At 60.5% G+C, this 12500-nt stretch overlaps 2 non-coding genes across 2 annotated transcripts; both read left to right on the top strand.

Moving 5' to 3' along the window:
• Nucleotides 1-8470: 8470 nt before the first annotated feature.
• Nucleotides 8471-10285, top strand: LOC142795233 (small subunit ribosomal RNA). The gene has a single exon (XR_012892875.1). It is a non-coding gene; the product is annotated as a small subunit ribosomal RNA (ribosomal RNA).
• A 1719-nt stretch (nucleotides 10286-12004) lies between these two features.
• Nucleotides 12005-12157, top strand: LOC142795226 (5.8S ribosomal RNA). Its single transcript, XR_012892869.1, has one exon. It is a non-coding gene; the product is annotated as a 5.8S ribosomal RNA (ribosomal RNA).
• Nucleotides 12158-12500: the final 343 nt, after the last annotated feature.

Genomic DNA, 12500 nt, shown 5'->3' with positions numbered 1-12500 from the left:
AACAGAGTGCCGCGCGTAACGAGGGGCGCGCGTGTTACAGAGAGATATGCCCAAACGCATGAAAGTGTACGCAGGTGTCCTAAGGCAGTTTTTTTTTTTTTTCCTCATTTTGATGTCGCCCCGGCTGACGTGGTTTTCGTTTTTCCGTGCCGCCCCGGCTGACGCGGTTTTCGTTTTTCCGTGCCGCCCCGGCTGACGCAGTTTTTGCGCCGCCCCGGCTGACGCGGTTTTCGCGCCGCCCCGGCTGACGCGGTTCCGACTTTGCACTTTTTGGCTCACCCCGGCTGGCGGCCCACTCACTCGATCGCCAGGTCTGTTTGCCCCGGTGGTTCCACCGCCAGGCTTAAGCGCGAACTTTTTTTGTTTGTTTTCTTTTGATTAAGCGCAAGCTTTTTTCTTTGTTTTCTTTTGATTAAGCGCGGGCTTTTTTCTTTGTTTTTTTTGCATTCGCCCCGGCAGACGCGGTTTTTGCGCCGCCCCGGCTGACGCGGTTTTTGCCGCCCCGGCTGACGCAGTTCGGACTTAGCACTTTTCGGCTGTGCCTGGCTGGCGGCCCACTCACTCGATCGCCATGTCTGTTTGCCACAGTTTTCCCGGTGGTGCCGCACCCGGGCTCGCCCCGGCTGACGCGGTTTCGTGCCGCCCCGGCAGACGCGGTTTTCGCGCCGCCCCGGCTGACGCGGTTTCGTGCCGCCCCGGCAGACGCGGTTTTTTGCCGCCCTGGCAGACGCGTTTTTTTTTTCTTTCGCCCCGGCTGACGCAGTTTTCGCGCCGCCCCGGCAGACGCGGTTTTCGCGCCGCCCCGGCAGACGCGGTTTTTTGCGCCGCCCCGGCTGACGCAGTTCGGACTTGGCACTTTTTGGCTGAGCCTGGCTGGCGGCCCACTCACTCGATCGCCATGTCTGTTTGCCACAGTTTTCCCGGTGGTGCCGCACCCGGGCTCGCCCCGGCTGACGCAGTTTTCGCGCCGCCCCGGCTGACGCGGTTTCGTGCCGCCCCGGCAGACGCGGTTTTTTGCGCCGCCCCGGCTGACGCGGTTTTTTGCCGCCCCGGCTGACGCAGTTCGGACTTGGCACTTTTCGGCTGTGCCTGGCTGGCGGCCCACTCACTCGATCGCCATGTCTGTTTGCCACAGTTTTCCCGGTGGTGCCGCACCCGGGCTCGCCCCGGCAGACGCGTTTTTTTTTTTTTCTTTCGCCCCGGCTGACGCAGTTTTCGCGCCGCCCCGGCTGACGCGGTTTCGTGCCGCCCCGGCAGACGCGGTTTTTTGCGCCGCCCCGGCTGACGCGGTTTTTGCCGCCCCGGCTGACGCAGTTCGGACTTAGCACTTTTTGGCTGAGCCTGGCTGGTGGCCCACTCACTCGATCGCCATGTCTGTTAGCCACAGTTTTCCCGGTGGTGCCGCACCCGGGCTCGCCCCGGCTGACGCAGTTTTCGCGCCGCCCCGGCTGACGCGGTTTCGTGCCGCCCCGGCAGACGCGGTTTTCGCGCCGCCCCGGCTGACGCGGTTTTTGCCGCCCCGGCTGACGCAGTTCGGACTTAGCACTTTTCGGCTGTGCCTGGCTGGCGGCCCACTCACTCGATCGCCATGTCTGTTTGCCACAGTTTTCCCGGTGGTGCCGCACCCGGGCTCGCCCCGGCTGACGCAGTTTTCGCGCCGCCCCGGCTGACGCGGTTTCGTGCCGCCCCGGCAGACGCGGTTTTCGCGCCGCCCCGGCTGACGCGGTTTCGTGCCGCCCCGGCAGACGCGGTTTTTTGCCGCCCCAGCTGACGCAGTTCGGACTTAGCACTTTTTGGCTGAGCCTTGCTGGCGGCCCACTCACTCGATCGCCATGTCTGTTTGCCACAGTTTTCCCGGTGGTGCCGCACCCGGGCTCGCCCCGGCAGACGCGTTTTTTTTTTTCTTTCGCCCCGGCTGACGCAGTTTTCGCGCCGCCCCGGCAGACGCGGTTTTCGCGCCGCCCCGGCAGACGCGGTTTTTTGCGCCGCCCCGGCTGACGCGGTTTTTTGCCGCCCCGGCTGACGCAGTTCGGACTTGGCACTTTTTGGCTGAGCCTGGCTGGCGGCCCACTCACTCGATCGCCATGTCTGTTTGCCACAGTTTTCCCGGTGGTGCCGCACCCGGGCTCGCCCCGGCTGACGCAGTTTTCGCGCCGCCCCGGCAGACGCGGTTTCGTGCCGCCCCGGCAGACGCGGTTTTTTGCGCCGCCCCGGCTGACGCGGTTTTTTGCCGCCCCGGCTGACACGGTTCGGACTTTGCACTTTTCGGCTGTGCCTGGCTGGCGGCCCACTCACTCGATCGCCATGTCTGTTTGCCACAGTTTTCCCGGTGGTGCCGCACCCGGGCTCGCCCCGGCAGACGCGTTTTTTTTTTTTTTTTCTTTCGCCCCGGCTGACGCAGTTTTCGCGCCGCCCCGGCTGACGCGGTTTCGTGCCGCCCCGGCAGACGCGGTTTTTTGCGCCGCCCCGGCTGACGTGGTTTTTGCCGCCCCGGCTGACGCAGTTCGGACTTTGCACTTTTTGGCTGAGCCTGGCTGGCGGCCCACTCACTCGATCGCCATGTCTGTTTGCCACAGTTTTCCCGGTGGTGCCGCACCCGGGCTCGCCCCGGCAGACGCGTTTTTTTTTTTTCCTTCGCCCCGGCAGACGTGGTTCCCCCCCCCCCCTCCGTCTTTCTTTTTGTTTTTTTTTTTCGCCGCGGCTGAAGTGGATTTTTCGGTGCCTCGACGCCCCGGTAGTCGCGGTTTTTCCGTTTCCGCACGGCCCCGGCTGACGCTGCTCGGTCACAGTCGCCTTTTGTGGTGATTGCAGACTTCTTGAGCGCGGGTGTTTTTTTTTTTTGTTGTTGTTGTTGTTTTATTACGCATTCGCTCCAGCAGACGCTGTTTAGACTTTTTGTTTCCTCTTTTATCCTGCGACGAGGTGACGAGGTTTATTCGGTGCCCCGCCGCCCCGGCTGAAGTGATTTTTCCTGTCCCGTGCCGCCCCGGCTGACGCGGTTGGGACTTCGCGTTTGTTCGGCCGCCACGGGTTTTGGCGCACTCGCTCGGTTGCTTGTTGTTGCCACTTGTTGCGAACCCAGGTTTCTTGAGCGAGCGCGGGCGTTTTTTCTTCCTTTCTTTCTTTGTTCTATGTGTTAGCGAATCGGCCTTTAATATCACACGAGGACTCACAACCAACAATTTTCAGTTTGAAGTGTAAAAAATCTGCAGGTGTTGACGTAACTGACTTGCCCCGTACCCTTGAGTACATCCATGAAGTTCTCGTAGTACTACTAAATCGCATTATTCCAAGTGGAGAAATTCCCATAAACTTGCAAACCTCTACACGAAAATCGGTGCGCGTGATAAAGTTGAAAATTATCGTCCGATATCAAATGTGCCTTCTATAACACAAATTCTAGGAAAAAAAAAAAAAAAACACTTGTTCGCCGTTTTCTGCGCCGTGACTGGCAGCACTCCGGCGAAGCGAAACGGGGTCGATTCGAGCACGATATCGGCGTCTTTCGACGTGCTCGCCGGCGACCGTCGCACGAGTACGTCGCACGAGCGCGTCTGCCGGGGCGCCGTTTGCGAAGCCGACGCAAAAGTGGGAACCGCCGCTCGGATGATCGCCGCTTTCGGCAGAGTGAGTGTTGGCACTCCGGGGAAGCGAAACAGCGTGAATGCGCCCACGAAATCGGCGTATTTTGAAGTGCCCGCCGGCGACCGTCGCACGAGTACGGTAAACCGCGTCAGCCGGGGCGTAGTTCGGGACGCCGACGAAAAAGTGGGAAGCGCAACTCGGATCTTCGCCGTTTTTGCAGGAGTGAGTGGCGGCCCTCCTGCGAGACCAAGAAGCATCGATTCGTGCACGAATTCGGCGCCTTTCGACGTGATCGCCGGCGACCGTCGCTCGAGTAGGGCAAACCGCGTCTGCCGGGGCGGGCTTCGGGACGCCGATGCGAAAGTGGGAAACGCTGCTCGGATGTTCGCCGTTTTTGGCCGAGTGAGTGCTGGCACACGGGCGAAGCCAAACGGGGCCGATTACGGCACGATATCGGCGTCTTTCGACGTGCCCGCCGGCGACCGTCGCACGAGTACGGTAAACCGCGTCAGCCCGGGCGGAGTTCGGGACGCCGATGCGAAAGTGGAGAACGCCGCTCGGATCTTCGCCGTTTTTGGAGGAGTGAGTGGCGGCACTCCGGAGAAGCCAGGGAGCGCCAATTAGCGCACGATATCGGCGTCTTTCGACGCGCTCGCCGGCGACCGTCGCACGAGTAGGGCAAACCGCGTCTGCCGGGGCGGGGTTTACGACGCCGACGCAAAAGTGGGAACCGCCGCTCGGATGTTGGCCGTTTTTGGCAGAGTGAGTGCTGGCACTCCGGCGACGCGAAAGAGCGCGAATGCGCCCACGAAAGTGGCGTATTTGGACGTGCGTGACGGCGACCGCTGCAGGAGTACGAAAAACCACGTCAGCCGGGGCGAGCGACACACGGCGGTCTGGGTGCTTATCGCTGCTATTATAGGGGCACCCCGGCAGACGCAGAAAAAAAAAAAAAAATTTTCGACCTTCTTTTTTGCTGGTCGAGCTCGGGTAACCCAGGTCGCAATGGGAGCCGCGCACGAAAGCGGCGTCGCGAGACGCGTTCGCGGTCGCTAGTCGCACGAGCTCGGCAACCGCGTCAGCCGGCGCGGAGTTCGGGATGCCGACGGCTAAGTGGGTACCGCTGCTCGGATGTTCGCCGTTTTTGGCCGAGTGAGTGCTGGCACTCCGGTGAAGCCAAGGAGCGCCAATTCGTGCACGATATCGGCGTCTTTCGACGTGCCCGCCGGCCACCGCCGCACGAGTACGGCAAACCGCGTCTGCCGGGGCGGGGTTCGCGACGCGTACGCAATAGTGGGAACCGTCGCTCGGATGTTCGTCGTCTTTGGCCGAGCGAGTGCTGGCACTCCGGCGAAGCGAAACGGGGCCGATTCGGGCACGATATCGGCGTATTTCGACGTGCTCGCCGGCGACCGTCGCACGAGTACGGCAAAGCGCGTCTGCCGGGGCGAGGTTTGCGACGCCGACGAAAAAGTGGGAAGCGCCGCTCGGATCTTCGCCGTTTTTGCAGGAGTGAGTGGCGGCCCTCCTGCGAGACCAAGAAGCATCGACTCGCGCACGATATCGGTGTCTTTCGACGTGCCCGCCGGCCACCGCCGCACGAGTACGGCAAACCGCGTATGCCGGGGCGGGGTTGGCGACGCCGACGCAAAAGTGGGAACCGCCACTAGGATGTTCGCCGTTTTTGGCAGAGTGAGTGCTGGCACTCCGGCGAAGCGAAAGAGCGCGAATGCGCCCACGAAAGTGGCGTGTTTGGACGTGCTTGACGACGACCACCGCAGGAAAACGAAAAACCACGTCAGCCGGGGCGAGCGACCCATGGCGGTCTGGGTGCTTATCGCTGCTATTATAGGGGCACCCCGGCAGACGCAAAAAAAAAAAAAAAAATTTTTTTCGACATTCTTTTTTGCTCGTCGACCTCGGGTGACCCAGGTCGCAGTGGGAGCCGCGCACGAAAGCGGCGTCGCGAGACGGCTTCGCGGTCGCTAGTCGCACGAGCTCGGCAACCGCGTCTGCCGGGGCGGAGTTCGGGACGCCGACGGCTAAGTGGGAACCGCCGCTCGGATGTTCGCCGTTTGTGGCCGAGTGAGTGCTGGCACTCCGGCGAAGCCAAACGGGGCCGATTCCGGCACGATATCGGCGTCTTTCTACGTGCTCGCCGGCGACCGTCGCACGAGTACGGCAAAGTGCGTCTGCCGGGGCGGGGTTTGCGACGCGTACGCAATAGTGAGAACCGTCGCTCGGATGTTCGTCGTCTTTCGCCGAGCCAGTGCTGGCAATCCGGCGAAGCCGAACGGAGCCGATTCGGGCACGATATCGGCGTCTTTCCACGTGCTCGCCGGCGACCGTCGCACGAGTACGGTAAACCGCGTCAGCCGGGGCGGAGTTCGGGACGCCGATGCGAAAGTGGGAAGCGCCGCTCGGATCTTCGCCGTTTTTGGAGGAGTCAGTGGCGGCACTCCGGTGAAGCCAAGGTGCGCCAATTCGCGCACGATATCGGCGTCTTTCGACGTGCCCGCCGGCCACCGTCGCACGAGTACGGCAAACCTCGTCTGCCGGGGCGGGGTTTGCGACGCCGACGCAAAAGTGGGAACCGCCGCTCGGATGTTCGCCGTTTTTGGCAGAGTGAGTGCTGGCACTCCGGCGAAGCGAAAGAGCGCGAATGCGCCCACGAAAGTGGCGTGTTTGGACGTGCTTGACGACGACCACCGCAGGAAAACGAAAAACCACGTCAGCCGGGGCGAGCGACCCATGGCGGTCTGGGTGCTTATCGCTGCTATTATAGGGGCACCCCGGCAGACGCAAAAAAAAAAAAAATTTTTTTCGACATTCTTTTTTGCTCGTCGACCTCGGGTGACCCAGGTCGCAGTGGGAGCCGCGCACGAAAGCGGCGTCGCGAGACGGCTTCGCGGTCGCTAGTCGCACGAGCTCGGCAACCGCGTCTGCCGGGGCGGAGTTCGGGACGCCGACGGCTAAGTGGGAACCGCCGCTCGGATGTTCGCCGTTTGTGGCCGAGTGAGTGCTGGCACTCCGGCGAAGCCAAACGGGGCCGATTCCGGCACGATATCGGCGTCTTTCTACGTGCTCGCCGGCGACCGTCGCACGAGTACGGCAAAGTGCGTCTGCCGGGGCGGGGTTTGCGACGCGTACGCAATAGTGAGAACCGTCGCTCGGATGTTCGTCGTCTTTCGCCGAGCCAGTGCTGGCACTCCGGCGAAGCCGAACGGAGCCGATTCGGGCACGATATCGGCGTCTTTCCACGTGCTCGCCGGCGACCGTCGCACGAGTACGGTAAACCGCGTCAGCCGGGGCGGAGTTCGGGACGCCGATGCGAAAGTGGGAAGCGCCGCTCGGATCTTCGCCGTTTTTGGAGGAGTCAGTGGCGGCACTCCGGTGAAGCCAAGGTGCGCCAATTCGCGCACGATATCGGCGTCTTTCGACGTGCCCGCCGGCCACCGTCGCACGAGTACGGCAAACCTCGTCTGCCGGGGCGGGGTTTGCGACGCCGACGCAAAAGTGGGAACCGCCGCTCGGATGTTCGCCGTTTTTGGCAGAGTGAGTGCTGGCACTCCGGCGAAGCGAAAGAGCGTGAATGCGCCCACGAAAGTAGCGTATTTGGACGTGCTTGACGGCGACCGCCGCAGGAGTACGAAAAACCACGTCAGCCGGGGCGAGCGACCCACGGCGGTCTGGGTGCTTATCGCTGCTATTATAGGGGCACCCCGGCAGACGCAGAAAGAAAAAAAAAAATGGGGACATGGCGTGCGTCACCGTGCGGCTTCGCAGCGTTGCCGAAGTCGCCGAGCCCTTCGACTGAGCCGAACGGCGGACAGGGAACGTTGGTCGGCCGTTCTAACCTGTCGGTGCCACGCCGAGACGTCGTTAAGGAAAACCGCGTCGTGGGCCTCTACGACGCCGTCGAGTCGTTGTACGTTTGGTGTCCAGCGTGTCGGCGGCGAGTAGCGGACACGTCGTTCACGACTTCGGTCTTTCGCAGTCGACGCGAACTTGCGGAGAGTCGTGGTGCCTCACGTTTTCGGCAGAAACCGCGGCGGAATTTTCCCGTGCGTGCGCGCACGACCTCGGTGCTGTGCCGTCAGCGTAGTGTTGCACAAACTCGTGGCCTACCCAAGGTGCGGTACGTTTGCGGCCGTATCCTCGGTGGGAATTTCGTGAGTAGGGTCGCAAATTCTACGACCTCGGCGGGTTTGAGAGCGACGTAGACTTGTGGCACGCTCAACATGCCACACGTTTCGGGGCACACCCGCGGTGAAATTTTCTCGAGTACGCTCGTATTAGGGCCCAAGGAGGTCTGGGTACTTATCGCTGCTATTATGTGGGGGTTCTCGTGAGCGGCGTACGCGAAAGCGACCGGGTGTCTGATATGCGGCGGGCTTCGGCCTCGTCAAGCGTGTCCTCGGGTCTGCTCCAGGGGAATCCACGGCAGTCGTCTGCAGCCTCATCCGCTTGATGCGTTAGGGGCTGGTTGTCGGACGGTGCCGTTTTACCACGATATCGAGGTGTGTTCCGTGTCGTCCTCGGGCGATTCAGATGCGAAAGCGCCGAAGACGCGGGCGTGACCCGTCGTCTGGCGGCTTTGCAGTCTCGGCTCCGTTGCTAGTTCCGGCCGGTCCACCGACAGTGCAGCGGGCTTGGGCAACCCGCACGGCGCGACCGAGTCGATGCAACGAAAAAGAGCGAGCATGAACGTGCTTCTTGCCGCACGGCTCCCACTCGTCTTTCGGGAAGGTTGTGCCGTAGCGAGCTCGAACGCCGTCATCTCGGAGTGCAAAATAAGCGTGTTGGGGCGCCTGAAGGTGGCCTCCGCCGCACACAGACTGCGTCCGGCCCGCCGAGGGCGAGGACGGACGCGCAGTCGAACGATTACCTGGTTGATCCTGCCAGTAATCATATGCTTGTCTCAAAGATTAAGCCATGCATGTCTAAGTACATGCCGAAATAAGGCGAAACCGCGAATGGCTCATTAAATCAGTTATGGTTCCTTAGATCGTTTCTTCCTACTTGGATAACTGTGGCAATTCTAGAGCTAATACATGCAGTGAGCCTGGAGCCCTTTGGGTAACGGGTGCTTTTATTAGACCAAGATCGATCGGGTTTCGGCCCGTATTGTGTGGTGACTCTGGATAACTTTGTGCTGATCGCATGGCCACGAGCCGGCGACGTTTCTTTCAAGTGTCTGCCTTATCAACTTTCGATGGTAGGTTACTTGCTTACCATGGTTGTTACGGGTAACGGAGAATCAGGGTTCGATTCCGGAGAGGGAGCCTGAGAAACGGCTACCACATCCAAGGAAGGCAGCAGGCGCGCAAATTACCCACTCCCGGCACGGGGAGGTAGTGACGAAAAATAACAATACGGGACTCTTTTGAGGCCCCGTAATTGAAATGAGTACACTCTAAATCCTTTAACGAGGATCAATTGGAGGGCAAGTCTGGTGCCAGCAGCCGCGGTAATTCCAGCTCCAATAGCGTATACTAAAGCTGCTGCGGTTAAAAAGCTCGTAGTTGGATCTCAGTTCCAGACGAGTAGTGCATCTACCCGATGCGACGGCTCGGACTGAACATCATGCCGGTTCTTTCTTGGTGCACTTCATTGTGTGCCTCGAGATGGCCGGTGCTTTTACTTTGAAAAAATTAGAGTGCTCAACGCAGGCGAGTCGCCTGAATAAACTTGCATGGAATAATAGAACAAGACCTCGTTTCTGTTCTGTTGGTTTTTGGAATACGAGGTAATGATTAAGAGGGACGGACGGGGGCATTCGTATTGCGGCGCTAGAGGTGAAATTCTTGGACCGTCGCAAGACGAACTACTGCGAAAGCATTTGCCAAGAATGTTTTCATTGATCAAGAACGAAAGTCAGAGGTTCGAAGGCGATCAGATACCGCCCTAGTTCTGACCATAAACGATGCCAACCAGCGATCCGCCTGAGTTACTCAAATGACTCGGCGGGCAGCTTCCGGGAAACCAAAGTATTTGGGTTCCGGGGGAAGTATGGTTGCAAAGCTGAAACTTAAAGGAATTGACGGAAGGGCACCACCAGGAGTGGAGCCTGCGGCTTAATTTGACTCAACACGGGAAAACTTACCCGGCCCGGACACTGGGAGGATTGACAGATTGAGAGCTCTTTCTTGATTCGGTGGATGGTGGTGCATGGCCGTTCTTAGTTGGTGGAGCGATTTGTCTGGTTAATTCCGATAACGAACGAGACTCTAGCCTATTAAATAGGTGCGGGGTTCCCAGCACCTTACAACCTTCTTAGAGGGACAAGCGGCTCCTAGCCGCACGAAACAGAGCAATAACAGGTCTGTGATGCCCTTAGATGTCCGGGGCCGCACGCGCGCTACACTGAAGGAAGCAGCGTGTCTTTATCCCTGTCTGAAAAGACTGGGTAACCCGTGGAACTTCTTTCGTGATTGGGATAGGGGCTTGCAATTGTTCCCCTTGAACGAGGAATTCCCAGTAAGCGCGAGTCATAAGCTCGCGTTGATTACGTCCCTGCCCTTTGTACACACCGCCCGTCGCTACTACCGATTGAATGATTTAGTGAGGTCTTCGGACCGATGTCCGGCGCGGCCTTTCGGTTGCGCCGGTCTGTTGGAAAGATGACCAAACTTGATCATTTAGAGGAAGTAAAAGTCGTAACAAGGTTTCCGTAGGTGAACCTGCGGAAGGATCATTAACGGATTGTGAAGGGTGAGCGCCTCAGCTGCGTCTGCGCCCGACACTTTCTGCCGCTGACCCCGTTTGGACGCGGGGTCGGCTTTTCCCCACGGGGCTGCCTGAATGTGGAGCGGCACCCCGTGACAAATTGTTGCGCCCAGCGGACGCCAACACCGCGACCTTGGACGGTCGGCCAGGTGGCGGACGCGGGTACAAACGGCGCAACGCACTCATAGGTCGGCTTTCGACCCGCCACTGCACCGTGGCTCGAAGCGCTCGAAATGCGCGACCCGACCGCTGCGGGACCGCCTAGTACTGTAAACAGGAGCGGCGGAGCGCGAACGGCGAGTCGTGGTTACGTCGGTAGAAGGCGAGGCTGCGCGTTCCCGAAACGCCAGCCGAGTGCCCTCCCGACCGTTCGAGCGTGCAAGAACGAGACCCGACAATCGCGCGGCGACTGCCAAGTACGAGAGGAACGGCACAAGCGTCGGCGGTCGGTCAAGGAACTGGCGATGTGACGGGTCCGCTGTGCACCAGTGCATACCGTCCCGCCGTCCGCGGCAAGCGCCTCCGCGTCCTCGGGTGACGGAGGCTGCCGGTCGGTTCTTGCAGGCGAGGGATCTCGCTGGCACCGGTTCGCGTTGACGCGCGGCCGGTCATGGCACGGCGATGCGACGGCCGAGGTGCGCAGTACTCGATGGAGGAACCGCACGCTCCGATGACCGTCCCGCCCTCCGCGGCGTATGCGTACCGACCGTAATGGTTGCAGCAGCGCCGGCCGGCTTTTGAATTCGCCACACGAAACACGGTGCGAGATCGCGGTTAGGGGAGCGTCGACGTTGCCAGGCGTTTTGCTTGCTGCCGAGGGAAAGGCGGCACGGCCACGTCGCGCTCGTCGCGATTAGCGGGTCTGCGCGCTTTGGGAAGGTGCCGCAACGACTTGCCGAAAGAGGAAGCACGGAAGAACGAGGGACTTGGACGTCCCGACAATTGAACGCACTTGCGGCCAGGCCCTTGCTGGCTTCGTTCTTCCGCCTCGAGTAGGCTCGTACGCGGCTCCGGCGCCGAAAGTGGTCCTTGGCACCGACTTCGGTGGACGTGGGAAGTGCCGCGCAAGTACGGCGCGCCTGGCTCCACCTGTTGGCTAAAGTAGGCAGCCGGATCGGCATTTTGGTGTGCGGTGGCAAACCGTGGATGCGAAAAAAGCTTGTGCGATTTCGTGGAACAAAAAGCGGGGGTCCCCCTTTTTATGCGGAGGAGACCGACCCGCCCGCCGTGGTGAACCGCGACGCCACGGTAAAAACGGGAGAGGCTTGTCGATGGGACCGTGCATCCCGCGCTCCACGGAGGCCGGGAGGCGGCCGCCCGAGGAAATGTGTAGCCGTCGAGGCCCGCATCTGCGTGCACTCTTATCCAAATGGGTGTACCGCAGGCATTTTCTGGTTAGGCGGGCCAATGAGAGCGAGCACACAACGATACCTACGGGTCCGGCTTGGAGAACCGGCTTCGACGCCTCCCGAGTATTTATAGAGGGGTGGACCACGAAAGCACTCGCAAGTAGCGGAAGCGAAACGCCGTCCGAAACACACCGTTTGCTCGATTTGCGGCAGCCGAAAAAGGCGCGGCAGAGTTTTGGAGTCCAAGCGTGCGCTGAAAAGCGCCCTTCTTGGCCACTGTTTGGCCGAGTGCCAGAAACGTTTGGTTTTGACTGTACGGAATTGAACAAACACTTTTTCACGACTCTAAGCGGTGGATCACTCGGTTCTCGGGTCGATGAAGAACGCAGCCAGCTGCGAGACTTGGTGTGAATTGCAGGACACACTGAGCACTGATTCTTTGAACGCACATTGCGGCCTTGGGTCTTCCCTTGGCTTCGTCTGTCTGAGGGTCGGATCACATATCAAGAGAGCCTTCGGCGCACAAGGGAACGTGAGCCGTCGACTCGTTTTGACCGCGTCGGCAACACGGACAGCACGCTGAACACCTCACAGCGAGCGCCAACAGCGGCCACTCAAGGGCGAGACGGTGGCGACCGTCGTGCCAGAGCCCAACCGAAACGGGGGCGACCGACTGCATTGAGGATGTGGCACCTCGTTGAGACCGCCGCAGGACTTCGAGTCGGAAGGAAGCCTGCAGGGAAAGTGCGGTCGAGGTTGCGTACTCCTCTCTGCGACCGGGCGCGCAAGAGCTGCGAGAGCCACGGACGCGCAACTTTAACGCACGGTAAACACGAG

The sequence above is a fragment of the Rhipicephalus microplus genome, unplaced genomic scaffold, assembly GCF_043290135.1.
Source record: "Rhipicephalus microplus isolate Deutch F79 unplaced genomic scaffold, USDA_Rmic scaffold_588, whole genome shotgun sequence".
In the NCBI taxonomy this organism is placed as follows: Eukaryota; Metazoa; Arthropoda; class Arachnida; order Ixodida; family Ixodidae; genus Rhipicephalus; species Rhipicephalus microplus.
The sequence above is the reverse complement of the archived record's forward strand: the minus strand, read 5'-3'. Positions and strand labels throughout refer to the sequence as shown.